Source organism: Gavialis gangeticus, unplaced genomic scaffold (assembly GCF_001723915.1).
Source record: "Gavialis gangeticus isolate Ggan-Ray unplaced genomic scaffold, GavGan_comp1, whole genome shotgun sequence".
NCBI lineage: Eukaryota > Metazoa > Chordata > Crocodylia > Gavialidae > Gavialis > Gavialis gangeticus.
The window spans coordinates 50221580-50236388 of NW_017729032.1; positions in this window are offsets into that span (position 1 = coordinate 50221580).

The following is a 14809-nucleotide window of genomic DNA, read 5'->3' on the forward strand; positions in this document are numbered from 1 at the left end:
CACACATCCATACACACCCACATGCTCTCTCACCCCACACCCACACCTAACCACCCCCACAGAAACACCCACACCCTTGACCCCCCACAATATATAAGAGTGAGACTTCATTTTAAGCTATTATATACAATCACCTCTATGTGCACAACACAAACACATGTGAACCAGGGGAAAAATATTTTTAAATCAATTAATGAATGTTGTAGATGTTCGATTTTTAGAATATAATTTGGTATTTTTTCCAGTTACAAAATGGTAAAACCACTTGCTGAAATGAGTACTTCTGGGGGCATGGGGAGGGACTTCTGGTGGCAAAGGTTAGGAGTTAGGGGGCAGGACTTCCAGTCACAAGATGGTGACTAGGGACGAAGCACCTGTCAAGGGGTGGGACTACCCATGCGGCCCTCAACAGCTTGCCAAAACTTGGTAAGTGGCCCTCTGCCTGAAATAATTACCTACACTTGGGGTAGCTCTAAAAGTCTGCAAGCACAGTATGGCTTGTGGTAATATTATTATTAGTATGGCTTGTAAAGTCTTGTGAGAATATTTTACATGATTTGTTTTCATGAGTACTCTATAGACCTGTCAATCAAAAATTAGAACTGCAGTTTAAAAATATGATTCTGTAGAAAGCTCTGTACAAGCCAAAAAAGCCTGCCCCCATGTGTTTTTGAAGATTGTGTATATAATTGTGTATGTGATTCCCCGCTTGCATAGAAAATGATGCTAAAGGTAAAATGTTTCCATACTATTTCTGCGGCTAACTGCAGGAATTTAATCTCTTAATTGTTTCATTTGTTACATTGAATAAATCACAGGATAGGATTTTATAATTCAGCAATCTGAAGAAATTTTAGCTAGTTATTTGGCAAGTTCTAAAATCAAATTTAAATTGTCCCAGGCATGCTTCGAGAAGAAAAGAAAAAGCCCTACTCTACTACAGCTAACCACTGTAGCAACAATGTAATAAAGCCTACACTCTAAATTTTATTTATGTGAATTGAAGTCTCATCTCTTTAAGGTTAAACAGATGCTGAAATACTTCGCTCAGTGACCTATCTAGAGTGGGGCGAAGGGGCAGCCATCTGGGGTGCCATTCTGAGGTGGAGAGAGTAACAAAAACCAGTAACTAAAAATAACCACTGCCCCTATGTCCCAACACTACTGATTTTGCTAGTACTAATTCAGAGTGCTAAATATCTTGTAGAATGGAAGCTTTGCAGCAGAACTGAACACAAGCATCTTAATTGTTCTAACTTTTATTTTCACTGTTTAAAATTCTCCGTTGTTATCTGTTCATTTAATATTAAAATAATGCTATATGTATTTGTTTAGGTTTCAGATACCATGTGTAAAAACAGAAGTTCTTAGCAATAATAATTTAATTATGGGATCCTATGACCCCAGCTGACTTCCTGCCCTTTGGGCAGGGGGCTGGACTTGATGATCTTCCGAGGTCCCTTCCGGCCCAAATGTCTATGAAATCTATGAATTCCACATGTTAAATAAATTTTCATCATGATGCTTCATTTACTGAAATTGTGACTAAGAAGCACAACATGCTTCAGATTTTAGTTGAGAATTTATTAATTAAGGAGAATTATTAACGTTAGACATTTAGAAATGTTTAGAGGGAGAAGAAAAGTGGACTGAAGCTGTTTTCAAGGCTGCTTAATCAAAAAGATTGAGAAGAAAATACAATAAACACATGCTTCCAAAGACTCTTGTGTCTCTGGAAACATGCACCACTGGAAACTCGAGCCTGGCTGGCCAGAGCCATGCTCCAGCTGCTGGCCAGGCTCCATGTACCTGGATTGCTGCTGCTAGAGCCCCAGAAGGCCCTGAGAACCTTCCTTGTCACGTGTATCAGCATTCCCAAGCTGAAAAATCATGGCAGGGCACCTTTAAATAAAACTTGTTCAATGAGCTTTAGTCCAAAGTGTCCCACTGCCATTTTTTCAGCACAGAGACATGTGGGGACACTGATATACATGCTAGGCAGACCCCGGCTGGGGTCCCATGTGGGTGGGAGGGGTGGAGTTTAAACCCCTCTCCCTCCTTTCTGTCTCAGCCTGTCTGGCTGGCTGGCTTCTGGCCATACCCCCCAGCCCTCCACTTGAGCAGGGGAAAAGAATGTGAGGGGCTGCTCTGTTCCTACCAGGCAGACCCAGGCTGGGCGTCAGAGCCAGGTTTCCCACCCCAACCCCCTTCTCAGTCAGCTGAAGCAATGATAGTGCTCCAGCTAGGGAATAGAGGTGTGGGGCCAGTCCTTCTCCTCTGAAGCAGACAGTACAGACCAGGGCTGAAAAGCATCCTGGGATGCTGGGGGACTGTAAGTTAACTTGAACCAGGGAGGGGCCTGGAACAGAAGTTCCATAAACTGGTTTGACCTAAAGCACTTCAGTCTGATACTACATCCAACCAAGTTTATCTTAAACCAGTTTCAGCCATTTTGAAAGTGGTTTAAGTGCACTGAACTTCTGTTCTGTTCTGGGTTTAAATGAGTTTCTGATCACTTAAACTGGTTTATGTGTAACTTCTGTCCCTAGCCTACATGTTTTTCCTTAGACTCAAAGAGTATTTTTTATGCTGGTATGAGATTATTCCTTGCAGTGAAACAAGTCATCATAATTCATCCTGTGTGGCAGCCAGTAGTATCTTAGTCCTTTCATCTGAAGTAGGAGATGGTTGCTTATGGAAGAAAGATCTTTTTCTTTGCACTGTCAGCAGTATTCTGTAGCTGATACATATAATATAATACTCCCTAATTATTTTGTTAATGAAACCCGTGCCATTTCCTTTTAACATTAGAGTACGGTGGCAGCTCATGTCAGGAATAGCTTGCTAATGACAAATGTAGGGGGACTCTTTTAGAGTCAGCGCACTTTAAAATTTCAAAACTGTTTGATAAGAAGTGTTTGTACTAAATTGAATTTAACATAAATTGAATTTTTAATTTGCATCAGTCCTCTTAAAAAAGATATTTCTGATATTAAAGGGAAATATGTTTATAGTATTATGCATACAACATATTATAGAATACTAGACAATAATTATTCTCAGATGCTATAGCCAAACAAATTGAAACCTTTTGGTTCACAAAGACAGGAAAGGTGGCAAAAGTGTACCCACAGAACCCTTGCTTTTAAAACCATTGTTTATTATATGTATAAAGCAGTTAGTATTAACTCCAGCAAGGGAATAAGATGACATTATACTAGAGCAGCAATGGTTTCTGAGAATACTCTGCTATTTGGTTTAGATTGATATAAATAGCATTTTTCCAATATATTTTTTTAACTTAGACAATCTTTCCAGTGTATATTTCCTCCCAAGGGAGTAGAAGGAGGGGAAGTACTTCCTTTCTCCATGCCCCCCATGAAGTAATGAGCTATGAAGCTCAAATATACAAATAAGCAGAATTTTTCCAAAGGTTGGTGTGCTATTTTAGGCTATGTACTGACCTTCTTTGGCCATGTCTGAAAACAGCTGTTTTTTCAGAAACTCCAGAAAGGTTTGGATTGTTCAATGAAATTCATGACATATTTTACATATGGTATCTGCGCCAGTGTGTGTACACACACGAAAAATATCTTTTATGGAATTATATTTTACTCAAGTAAATTATATTTTACTCAAGTAAAAATATGTCCACACATTGGACATGTCTGTGTTCATCATTTTATGGAAAATAAAACTAAAAAAAGCACAGTACATTTATAAATACCTAGTCCATGAGAGAATTAAGATTTTTCCAAGACCACCTGCAGTTTGAACAGAACAGCTACTATTTTGTCAACCAGCTTGCCATTTTGGATCTGAAACAGAAATATGCCACATTTACTTTTCGACATTTCTGGGTTACAGGTAAAGATTTAAAGAAGTTTAAAAGGAATCCAACACAGTAGCAAAAACAGTTACATTTGGGATATTCCTCATGTTCAGATATCCCTGTAATGTGTTAACTTGTTTTGCCTTTACCCAGGGTTTGGTTAGGAGGGTTTCTTGTTTGCATTGACTTCTCCCTGTCCCTAAAGAAGAAATGTTTATTACCCTCATTGGGGACCCCTAGGGGGCTCTTACATTTTATTAATTTCATGAAAGGCACAGAATTGTTTTCTGAGTAACACTAATAAGAATGGAAACATTCTTTTCCTGGAGAGAGGCAGCAAACGTGTAGTCTGAATTTTTAAAATGAATTACGGGATTGCTTCTCTGGAATAATGTTCTGAAAGTTGGAAGGTTAGTAAGTCTCATTTCCTTGCTCATTAATTCTGGAACATAATTAACCAATTCCTATGAGATTTTGGCATGATAATACAATAGTTTTTCTTAACCCCCTTCTAACCTTATATTGTATTCTGTCTGCCTTAGAAGCCCATCAATTTAAAATCATCTTAACAATCATAATGTTACTTTTCAATGTAATTACCAAAGACAGGTTCTGTAATAAATTTTCATTAGTAAATCCTGTCCTTGATAATGCAGAACTACATAGCCCATACAGATTACTGAAGTAACATTTTGCAAAGTTATATAGAGAAGACGACATACAACAGCCTCTGGGGATGGGAGAGAACAGTGAATATGATATATCTGAACTTTAGCAAGATTTTTGACACTGTCTCCTATGGCATTCTCATTAGTAAGAAATGCCAGAGACCTCTGCAGGCAGTGTGATGCTTTATGAGGATCTAGTAGGACTTGCCCTCACTGTTTAATGGAAGACACCTCCCCTGCTCTTTTCCAAGGTGGTACCCAAAATGGAAAGGAAAGGACTGTTTGACAACTAACTTGTATACTATGTATACATTGTTAGAAGTGTAGTAAATAACTAACAAAAATGGGAGAGAAATACTTCTAGGCCTAAATTCTTTGCAGGGCCCGAGTCATGTCCATTGAAATGAATTAGATTCTACTGGTCTCAGTGATCACTGAATCAGGTCCTACATCCTCACTTTTCATGGATGCTCTAGTATTAACAGCAGTGATTAGGGAATGTTGTGGGGTTTTTTCTTTCCTACCCTTTTCTTTCTCAGAGACTGCTTAAATTAAGACCTAGGCATAGTGATCTGTGTTATCATGGGTCAATACTTCACATTCATCTTTGTCTGAATTTGAAAGCCCCAAGAAACTGTATGTGGTCCAATACACCATATCAACAGTGCATACTCTGACCTTCATTTTGAATAGCAGGTACACTTCAGAATCCTTAGCTGGCTTTGAACTGCAAGCCATTTAGAGCTTCTGAGATTGCCTTATACTCCGTACTTCACCAGCTCTTCTGAGTTTAGAGCCCTGGCACTTACAGGATCTGAGTTTGAACCTGAAAGCAGCAGGTGTGTAAAGCATTCACTAGCTGTGATTACAAGATTCTGCTTCTATGAATTGATAGTGTTCCCTGCAGATCTGAGGTGTTAATTGGCCCTGGCTTCATTCCAGATAGCCCAGATTTGAATCTTTTTACAGAATTGGTTGTACTATGTATAGAGGACCTGGAAAGAACTTTATTCACTTTCCCTGAGAGAGCTGATATATTTATACACATACCTTATATGTATGCATAGACATCAAGAAGATGGTGTGTTAGAATTTTACTTAATAAAGTATGTTCCTTGATAACACCCTGGATTAATTAATATTTTTTCATCATACATTTCCATGAAGTGACCAAGTTTGTCTATATTGTACTATACATTTCCTATTGGTTTTCATACTTAATTTTAGTTTTATTAAAAATCTTGTAAAATCTTAGTTTAAAGGCTTTTTATTATTTGTGTGCACAAACAAGAGATCCAGAAGAGCCTTTCCTTATCTAGCAAGAATATTCTCTTCACTTTTAATTATATATATTGTATGTGGTGGCATCTGTATTTAAAAATTACCTTGTAGATCCTATGATCCTCTATTATTGCTGCTAATCTAGAAATGAAGAGGATTTATTCAGGGGGAAGCAACTGTAAAATGATCATTGAGCCAGACACAATATAAACAACTCTTGAGAAACTTCCCTTTTGCTCTTTAAAATTTCTCCTTGATAAAGCTTACATATATGTTAGAATTCCTCACCCTTTACTCGTCCGCAGTAAGGGAAGAAGTACACCATTGAAACAAATCTCTGGTCCACACATATTCTCAAAATTATAATTTGAAGTTTTTGAAACATCTTTCTATTTCATAATTGTGTCATAAAACGGTGCTGCCAGGAGAAAATGGTATCATGCTGCATTCCATGAAGTGACTTCTGTAATTTCTCTCACTCTGTCAGCTTTGCTGATAACCTGATCGGGAGTACAAAGTAAAATTTAAGCACAAAGCAGGGTTTTTTTCTGGTTGGTTGGCTTTTTAATCCAATCAAGGTCTGCTTTTTTAGATTTAGTAAATTGGGAAATGATACAAAAAATAAACATAACAAGGTGATAGTTATTTTGACATTAGTCACTTTATAAAAAAATGCTTTACAGTTTTATTCTTTGACCTATATACATTCCCACTATGGGGATGCACTGGTAGTGCATCTCTGACGGTGGAACGATTATAACAGTAGCCATAGGTCCCTCAGCGTCCTTTATATGCAGACTCTGCATATGTGCGCACTAGGCCTTGTCATGAAGCCCATGATACGGGATTCAGGATGGTTGGCCAGACACCTGCAGGGTGCCAGAGGTGTGTGTGTAAATGGTACCAGCAACGTGAGGACCAAAGGGGACCCTTGATATGGGTTGTTGGAATGCACTGGTTGGTGACTGCTTGCACCCACTCTGCTCCGACACTTGAATGAGCCATCCAGGACCAGGAACACACTGTGAAGGTCCAAGAACAGGGTCTAGAGATGGCCAGTGGCACTCTGAGGGAGGTCTCACATGTCGCTGTTGAACTGAGAGATGCAGCACCAGGATAAGGAGTTTATGCATGCGGTCAAAGATTGCTTGGAATCCATCTATGAGTAGCATCAGCACCATCAGCTGCAGGGAGACTTTCCCTCCTAAGCTGGAGTGGTGAGACAGGCTGCTGCCCACCCCCCTCCCTGCCATGGAGAGCCCCACTCCAGGGACTCCTCCCTCTGGTGACATGTCTGAAAGTCCCAGAGGGGTGTGCCCCAGATGGAGGCTGTGAGTGAACACTCCATACTATGTACTGATTTGTGGGGGGTGGGTCCCTGGAACAGGAGACATGGCATGGGTGAGCCACTGACTCATGGTCTGAGGAGCCAGGAAGGTGCCTGGTGGGGCCTGCTCAGGGAAGCAGCAGCATGGGGGTGGAACAGGTGGACCAAGGTTCCCAAGACCAGATACCAGGTCTGGCATTGACTCGGTTGAGCTTCCAGGGCCAGTTCACTATGCCTGGTCTCTGGCAGTTACTGGCATAGGTGCAGGGCCCCAAAGAAAACAGTGTGGGGTGGTGTCCTACCAAGGCTGACCACTGCAGGCCTGGGTCCTGCTACAGAGGACCAGCACAGCCTCTGCAAGGACAGGCTGGCCTCTGGTCAAAGAGTTGGAGTACGCAACCTTTCACAGTTTTTCTTTATTATGCACACAAAAAGTTTGGCAGCTGCAATATTTAATTAAATGGAGTGGCAGCAGTTTTACACGTGACATTTCCCTATCCCCTGCCACCCAAAGGTTTTTTGTTTAAGTTGTGACTCCACCCCCACCCTTCTGTGGCTCCCCACCCCACTCCCTCCTCAATGACATAAATGCCTGGTGGAAGCATAGTCTTTCCCTGCTTTCTCAATGTTGACTGAAAAGAAGGTTCCAGGTTCCAGGGTGGGCACCATTTTTGTTTAATAAACACACTAACAATTTGGCAGCTTCAACATTTGATTAAAATGAGGCATATCTCTTCCTTGTGCTGCAATCCTCTGCTGCCCTGGTATGTGCCCCCGTTGGGGGGATTGGGGAGGGAGAGGGGAAGATGGACAGTGCTCGAGCAGCCTGGGTTGTGGGCAGTAGTGCCTGTGACTCGGGGCCAGAGGAACCCATGGCAAGAGACCCAGGGCCTGGCAACTCAAAGCCCTCTGCCCCTACTCAGCTGGGAAGGCTGGTAGTCCACACTCATCTGTGGGGGGCTCTCCCTCTCCCGCATCCCTATGCCACGTTTGCTTGTGGTGCCAGGTGGGATATGTAGTTGAAGTGCTCCTTCCAGCAGTCCAGCTGCCTCCCATAGGGCCTCATGAGCCAGGGTAGGAGGGGATAGGCCAAGCCCATAACAAGGACTGGGAGAACAATGACATTGCTGATGACAAAATTGGGGATCCTGGGAGCATAATGCCTTCTCTCCATCACCTGGGGGAATTTGGAGTTGTACAAGAGGGATGACATCATCCTCATCAGCTGTGTGAAAGTCGGTGGCCCAGTCATAACCCAGATGCCTGAGGTGTGTGTGTGTGTGTGTGTGTGTGTGTATATGCAACCCCCACCCCCCAGGTATCTGGAACACACACAGACACTTGGCAGGTGCAAGGCGCACTGAGTGGACATGCAGGTGGCTCGTGGTCAATGGGGTGCATGTTATGATGAGTCACTGCCACATCAGGTCCAGGTGGGCAGTTGTGATCTCCTCATCAGCCAGTCAGGGGCATCTTGGCTACTTGGCTCTGTCTGGGAGTCTTCAGCAGCCTAGGGAGCTTGCATGGCATGCTTGGAGGTGTGTGAGAGCCCCTCCATCTGCTGCGCTCAGGTCCAGCAGGCAGGCTCTGAGTTCCTGCTCCCCCAAAGGGTAATGTGTTCTGCTTCCTCCTGACCTAAATGATGGCACTTAGAGTAAAGCTGGAAAATTAGAGCACCTTTGCTGCGGGCTTTTTGAACACCTGTTCTTAGCCTGTTATTCCTGACTACAGGCATGATCAGTATACCTGTGTGGAGTACTGTTAAGAGGGATATTATTCCTTTAAGTGATCCACAAGTTTCAGAGGATGGGGGTACCCCTATGTGCATGCACATACACACACACACCCCCCAGCCCCCAGGAAGTTTCAATAAGGCTCTGCTTATTGGAATACAGCCAGTTTGTGAGTTGTCAGTGAAGCAAAAAACACACATGGAGTGAGCAAAACTGCATGTCCTGACAGCTCTGATTTAATCTGCAGGGAGCAGTTCCAGTCAGTTTGGTTCTTAATCTGCTTATGCTCGCACTGATGTCTGCAAGAGAAGTCCACTTTTCAAGGTTTGCATTGTTTCTCTGTGGGAGAAGAATCAGCTGATCAAGTCAGCACAAATGTAAAAGAAGCAGTATTCAATGGATGTCAGTCTGAAGCAAAATTATCACTATTTTATATTTGTAGTATGTGATTTTTATCTCTGAACATGAAATACTGAGATTAAAGTCAATTTTCCCTCGTAATACAAAACATGCATATTGAGGGATTATTATGCACTACATGAAGGTTGTCAACCAGGGGTACTTGAGAAGGCCCTAGGGGGTTCAGCCTGGCAGGAGGGGATGGAGCGCCACAATGCACAATCTTGAGCTGCTGCACAGGCACCACCTGCCCAGCTGGTGGGAGAAGCTTGCATGTGGAGGCTGTTGCAGCTCCATGTTCGGCTGTACACCATCCCCGTCCCTCTCCCACCCATCCTGCTCGGCGGCTGGGGGTACACTGCTCCACCTCCAGCCACCTGGGGGTACAATGATCGAAAAAGGTTGAAAACCCCTGTACTGCATGATGCGCAGAATTGATTGCTTTAACATTTTATTCTGTCTTGTAACCTGCTAATACCACTCCAGTAAAAATTAAAGATGCAAATTATTTCTAACCATAAAATATAGTTAAACAATGTTGTTAAAACAGTGTGGAGCCAAATATCAATGAATTTATATCAGGTGAAAAACAATGTGTCTACATACAATCTTTCATGGAGTCAAGTTCTATTTGGTTCAGGAAATAGGTAAGTGGAAGCAAAGCAGCATAAAAAGCAGAGTTTAATGACTGATGCAAGGTTCATATGTGGAGTGATCAATGTATCTTCGTGCGGAATGATCATGGGGTCCTGGTCCTCCATACCTACTGGAGAAGACATGAGACATGATATTAAAGGTCAGAGAGCCCCTGCAGGGGAGCCAGGTTACAACCTATGTTGGGGCTGCATGTGTGTGTCTTTTACTCTGTCCCTCACACAAGACTTGGATTAACAATCAAAGAATTATCTGAATTCTTATCAATTGTCTAAAGTGAGAAACATACAATTGAAGTCTTATCCAAAGCATTTAATATGTACATCTGAAGTTGTTGAATATTCTTAGCAGTAACTGTTTGCATATTTCAGTATGTTTGTCTTGGAAAAAAAATTCCATATATAAACCCTGATATGCGACTGCAGTTATCTGTCACATAATCCAGATAAAGACTAGTTACTTAGTACTCAATACTGTGATATAACTATCACATAGACACAAAACTACCTGTTAACTCCACTGCTGGGAAAGCCAAGTTTTAGCTGTAATAAACATTAATAGACCCTACAGTTTTTTTCAGATGGTAACTCTGGATACATCTACATGTGTGTTATACTGCGGATTAAACCAATTTGCTGTGCAGCAAAGTGTCACTGTCTACACATGCTGCATCATTAGGTTGCAGTAAAACTAATTAACTTTGCCATAAGATAGTACTGTATATGCTGACGGCACATGCAAACACTGACCTTAAATATACTTAAACTTGCATGTAGATGCTGACTACAGGTGTAAATTGTATCTAGTCAGCCCAACCAGCCAGGGGCCAGACTCCTGCCTGCCGCCTAGCCACATCACTCCACATTTGCAGCACCCTTTGCCCCAGCCAGCCACTTGGCCACCCAACACCACCACCTAAAGCCTGGGGCAGATCCCTCAATCCCCCTGCCAGCCCAGGCCTACTCCTCCCTTGCTCAAAGTACTGTCTCAGCTGCACATGTAGATGTTTATTCTGGCTTGAACTGCTCTGGAGTTTATTGCTTCGCATTAATTTCACATGTAGATGCACTCTCTGACTTTAATTTGTCATTCTGGCCCTACTACCCTTCTCCTGAAAAATGTCTTGATTTTTAGGGAGATTTTTCCTTCATGTCTCAAGAACATGTCAAGACTTGCCTATTTAAGTTTAACAAGATTAGTCTGTTGGAAAACTGGATTCATTCAAATATTTGGTTCAGTGTTTATGGTCTTTGAATCAGTACAAACCAGTTTTCACAGAAAAATAGGCAAGTCTTTTTTTAATCAAAATTGAAGGTGTTTGCACATCTTTGTTATAATCTTAATTCAGCCTTCGCTTTCCCATGTGAATTTTCCCCCCTCATTTAATAGATTACCTTTTTATTTTAAGCACCTGCCCCCATGTGACTAGATCAATGGCAGGCCCCTCCCCACTCCCAATGTGGCCTGATTGGGGCTGGACCCCACCTATTCCATGCATTGGATTGGGCCACCACAGCACCCACCCTGTGTGCCAGATATGTGCCACCAGCTGGACTTAGTGTGGTATTCTGATGTATCATTGGAACCTGATGGGCACACCTGATTATTTTGGAAAACCTGAATGGCATCCCGTTCCAAACTGTTAAAAATACTTAACAACATAGTCCCAAATATGAAACCTTGAGGCACCTTCCCATCTTCTGTCACACTGAATATTTGACCATGTATTCCTATACTTTATTTCCTGCCTCCTACCCATTTCTGATCCAAGACAGTACTTTGCCTGTCACCTCATGACTCTTTAGGTTTTTTTTAAGAGCCTTTGGTGGAGGACCTTGTTGAACAGTTTTGAAAATATCAATTCATAATTAGTTCTTTATCTGCTATTTTTTGATGTGTTCAAAGAATTTTTACAGATCAATGACAATTTTCTTTTGCAGAAACTATACCGGTTACATCCTAAAGTATCATCTTCCAGATATTTTGTTCTGTTTGCAGTTATCATTTGAGTTAATTAACCAGGTACAAACACATGGCTCACAGTTGTTTCATCCAACTGTGAATATCCTCCTTTGAAAAACCTCCTTTCTGTTGAATATACATTATTAGCTGCCCTCTCATCCTCCAATATAAGTTGCTTTTAATGATAGTAGCATATTTTTGCTAACAGCTCAGTCATTCTTATTCTTTTGAAATTATTGGCGGTACACTATGGTGCAAGGGATGGATGGTGTATAACTTATTGCATTTAAGGCCACTTGTACATATGGCGGGGATTTAGTTCTCCCTAAATTGAAATGATGGGTTTTTAATTGGTGGGTTTTTAATTGTGTCGATTAAAAACCCACCATTTCAATTTAGGGACTTCCATCACTGTGATGGAAAGGTGATGGCCTGCCGTCAGCTCGTGTCTCCAACACCTAGCCGCAGGCAGGCTCTGTCAGGAAAAAAAAAAATAGCAGGCTCTCGCCACGTTTTTTCCCTGCCGCCCTTGGCAGAGCCTGCCCATGTGAGCTGCTGCTGGGTTGCACAGCCACTGAGCTGCAGGGGGATCTGGTGCTTTCTAGATGGCCAGAGAAGGTGGTGGGGATGGTGCATGGGGCACTAGAAGCCATCTAAGCCTGAGCTTCCCCAAGCACGCCTGGGCTTTCAGTACCCTGTGCACTGTCCCCACCACCTTCTCCAGATGTATTGCTGCAATTTGTTACATAGCAAACTATAATACATTGGATGTGTTTCCCGCCACACTTGTACAGTGTGACAAAATTAAAATGAAATACACCGCCACAGGTGTAAACAGTGATGCCATTAAAGCAGTGGAAAAGGGCAATTAAGCCACTTTAAAGGCCAATTTCATCATGTGTACAAGCACCCTAAATTATTATTTTGTTACAATACCTTGTCTCTTGACAATTCAGGTTCTGATCTTTACAACCAGAAAATAGCAGATCTAGAGAAGGTATCTTCCCCACATCCTCTTTGGTAAGGACCGATAGGTAGAAAACTTTACTACCCTTGTGTTTATTAATGCATTTACTTCAACCACTGTTGATCCAGCAGAACAAAAAAGTCTTTTTACAGATCCTTGCTTGGGATATGCTTGTTGTTTTGGTTGTACAGTATATCTTTAGTGATTCACTTCTCAATCTTTTCATTTCCTGATTTCCCGCTTTACACTGTATGCTGCAATTTACACTTATTCGTTGACTTCAGTAGAATTAGCTTGCCAAATTTCAAAATTTTGGCTTGAATAACCTTTTGACTCTTGCCATTTAGAGAGGCTACTATACTAATTTTTCCATTTTGCTCAGAGTTAGGCAGGCCTTCTGGGAAAAATAAATCTGTCCAACTGAAGATATTTAACACTTAATCTGCCAAAGTGAGTTGAGTTTAATGCTTAAGTTTAACATTTAGGGGCTAGGGACTCTCTAAACCTCTGCTCAGCTGCTATCTCTGGAGATACCTAAAGTCCCCATGGTCTCTAATTTTTCTGCCAGTGGACGTGTAGAAAACTGCTGAAATTGTGAGGCCAGCCAGTGGCTCAGAGCCCTAACTCACGCCTAGACCCTGGCTAGATTCTCAGACTAGGTATTCACCTGCCTGTTTTATCCAGTAAGTATTCTCCAGGTACGTCTTCCAGGGTCCTGCACAAGAGGCAGCTAGTATTCCTTGGGGAAGACTATGTCCTCTTCCATTAGACTTAATTCTTAGCGTACCCAGCAGTGTGATAGAAGACCTGTTGGCAAATCCCCACTCTTCTGATTTGGAGCAGGGACTTAAACCAAGGTCACCTATGTCTCAGTGGAGTGTTTCAACTATCAGGCTATTGGATGTCTTAGGACGACAAAAGCTTTCCTTGTGAAGCTGTTCCATTTGTATAAATAAATATTCATTGCTCCAAAGAGAAAAAGAGTGAGGGATTCAATAGCCAGTGGAACATGGGAGACTCAGGCTCAAGTCCCCACTCTAATGTGCCTTTAATTATTTATACTTAATGGAACAATTGCAGCAGAAAACCCTGAGAAACACTTACCCCAGAATATCTAGTAGACTAGCAGTTCCACTTGATTTTCTTTTAAAAGGTCTCTGCTTCAAATGATGCAGGGTGAGGATTTTAAAACAGATCTCCCACTTCCTATGTGGACATTCTAGCTATTGGGTGCAATGGGCAGGGGGAGCTCTCCTGTTTCTCTTTAGAAAGGGATAGTTAGGCATCTTAGGTGCCTAACTCCAGGAGAGAACTGAGAATCCTAAATGGAGCTAGATATGCCTCTCTGGCCTGCAGTTTGGTGCTCATTTTTCTTTTACTGATGGAGCTTAGTACCTGCTTCTCTCCTTGGCATGCACTATTAGCTAGCTTGGGCAGCTACCTGCTCAGGTTGTTGACTTTTGTGAATCTCATTCTTAAGTTCCTCCCTGTGCATAAGACAAGGAGTCTGGGTGCCTATTTTGAGACTGTAAATTCCACTGAACACCAGAGCATTGCAACAGTTAAGTCTATGTAGATTTATTCCTTAGGGCTTGATCCACTGAAGTGCTAAGTATTTATAGCTCCACCTGATTTCTTTGAGAGAAGTGGATGCCCTAATCCTAGGTTTTTCAGAATAGCTGCTTATAATTTTTAGACACTTCATAAAAATTAGGCCATACTGAAAAGACAGGAAACCTGTCAGAGCCAGGAAGAGAACTTAGATTTTGTGAATCCCAAGTGTGCTGTTTTTGATTTAAAAACATTCTCAAAAAATCTTTTTTCCCTCATGGTGTACTTCCACAGGACAGCACCCTTAAACAACTTGCTAGGGTAAATTATAATTTTCTTGAGGGACAGAGTACTACTTAATGAATTATGTGTGCCTCTTCATACACTATTATCAGTTTTCTTTTTTATCTTCCTTGTCCAAATCAGCCACTGTCT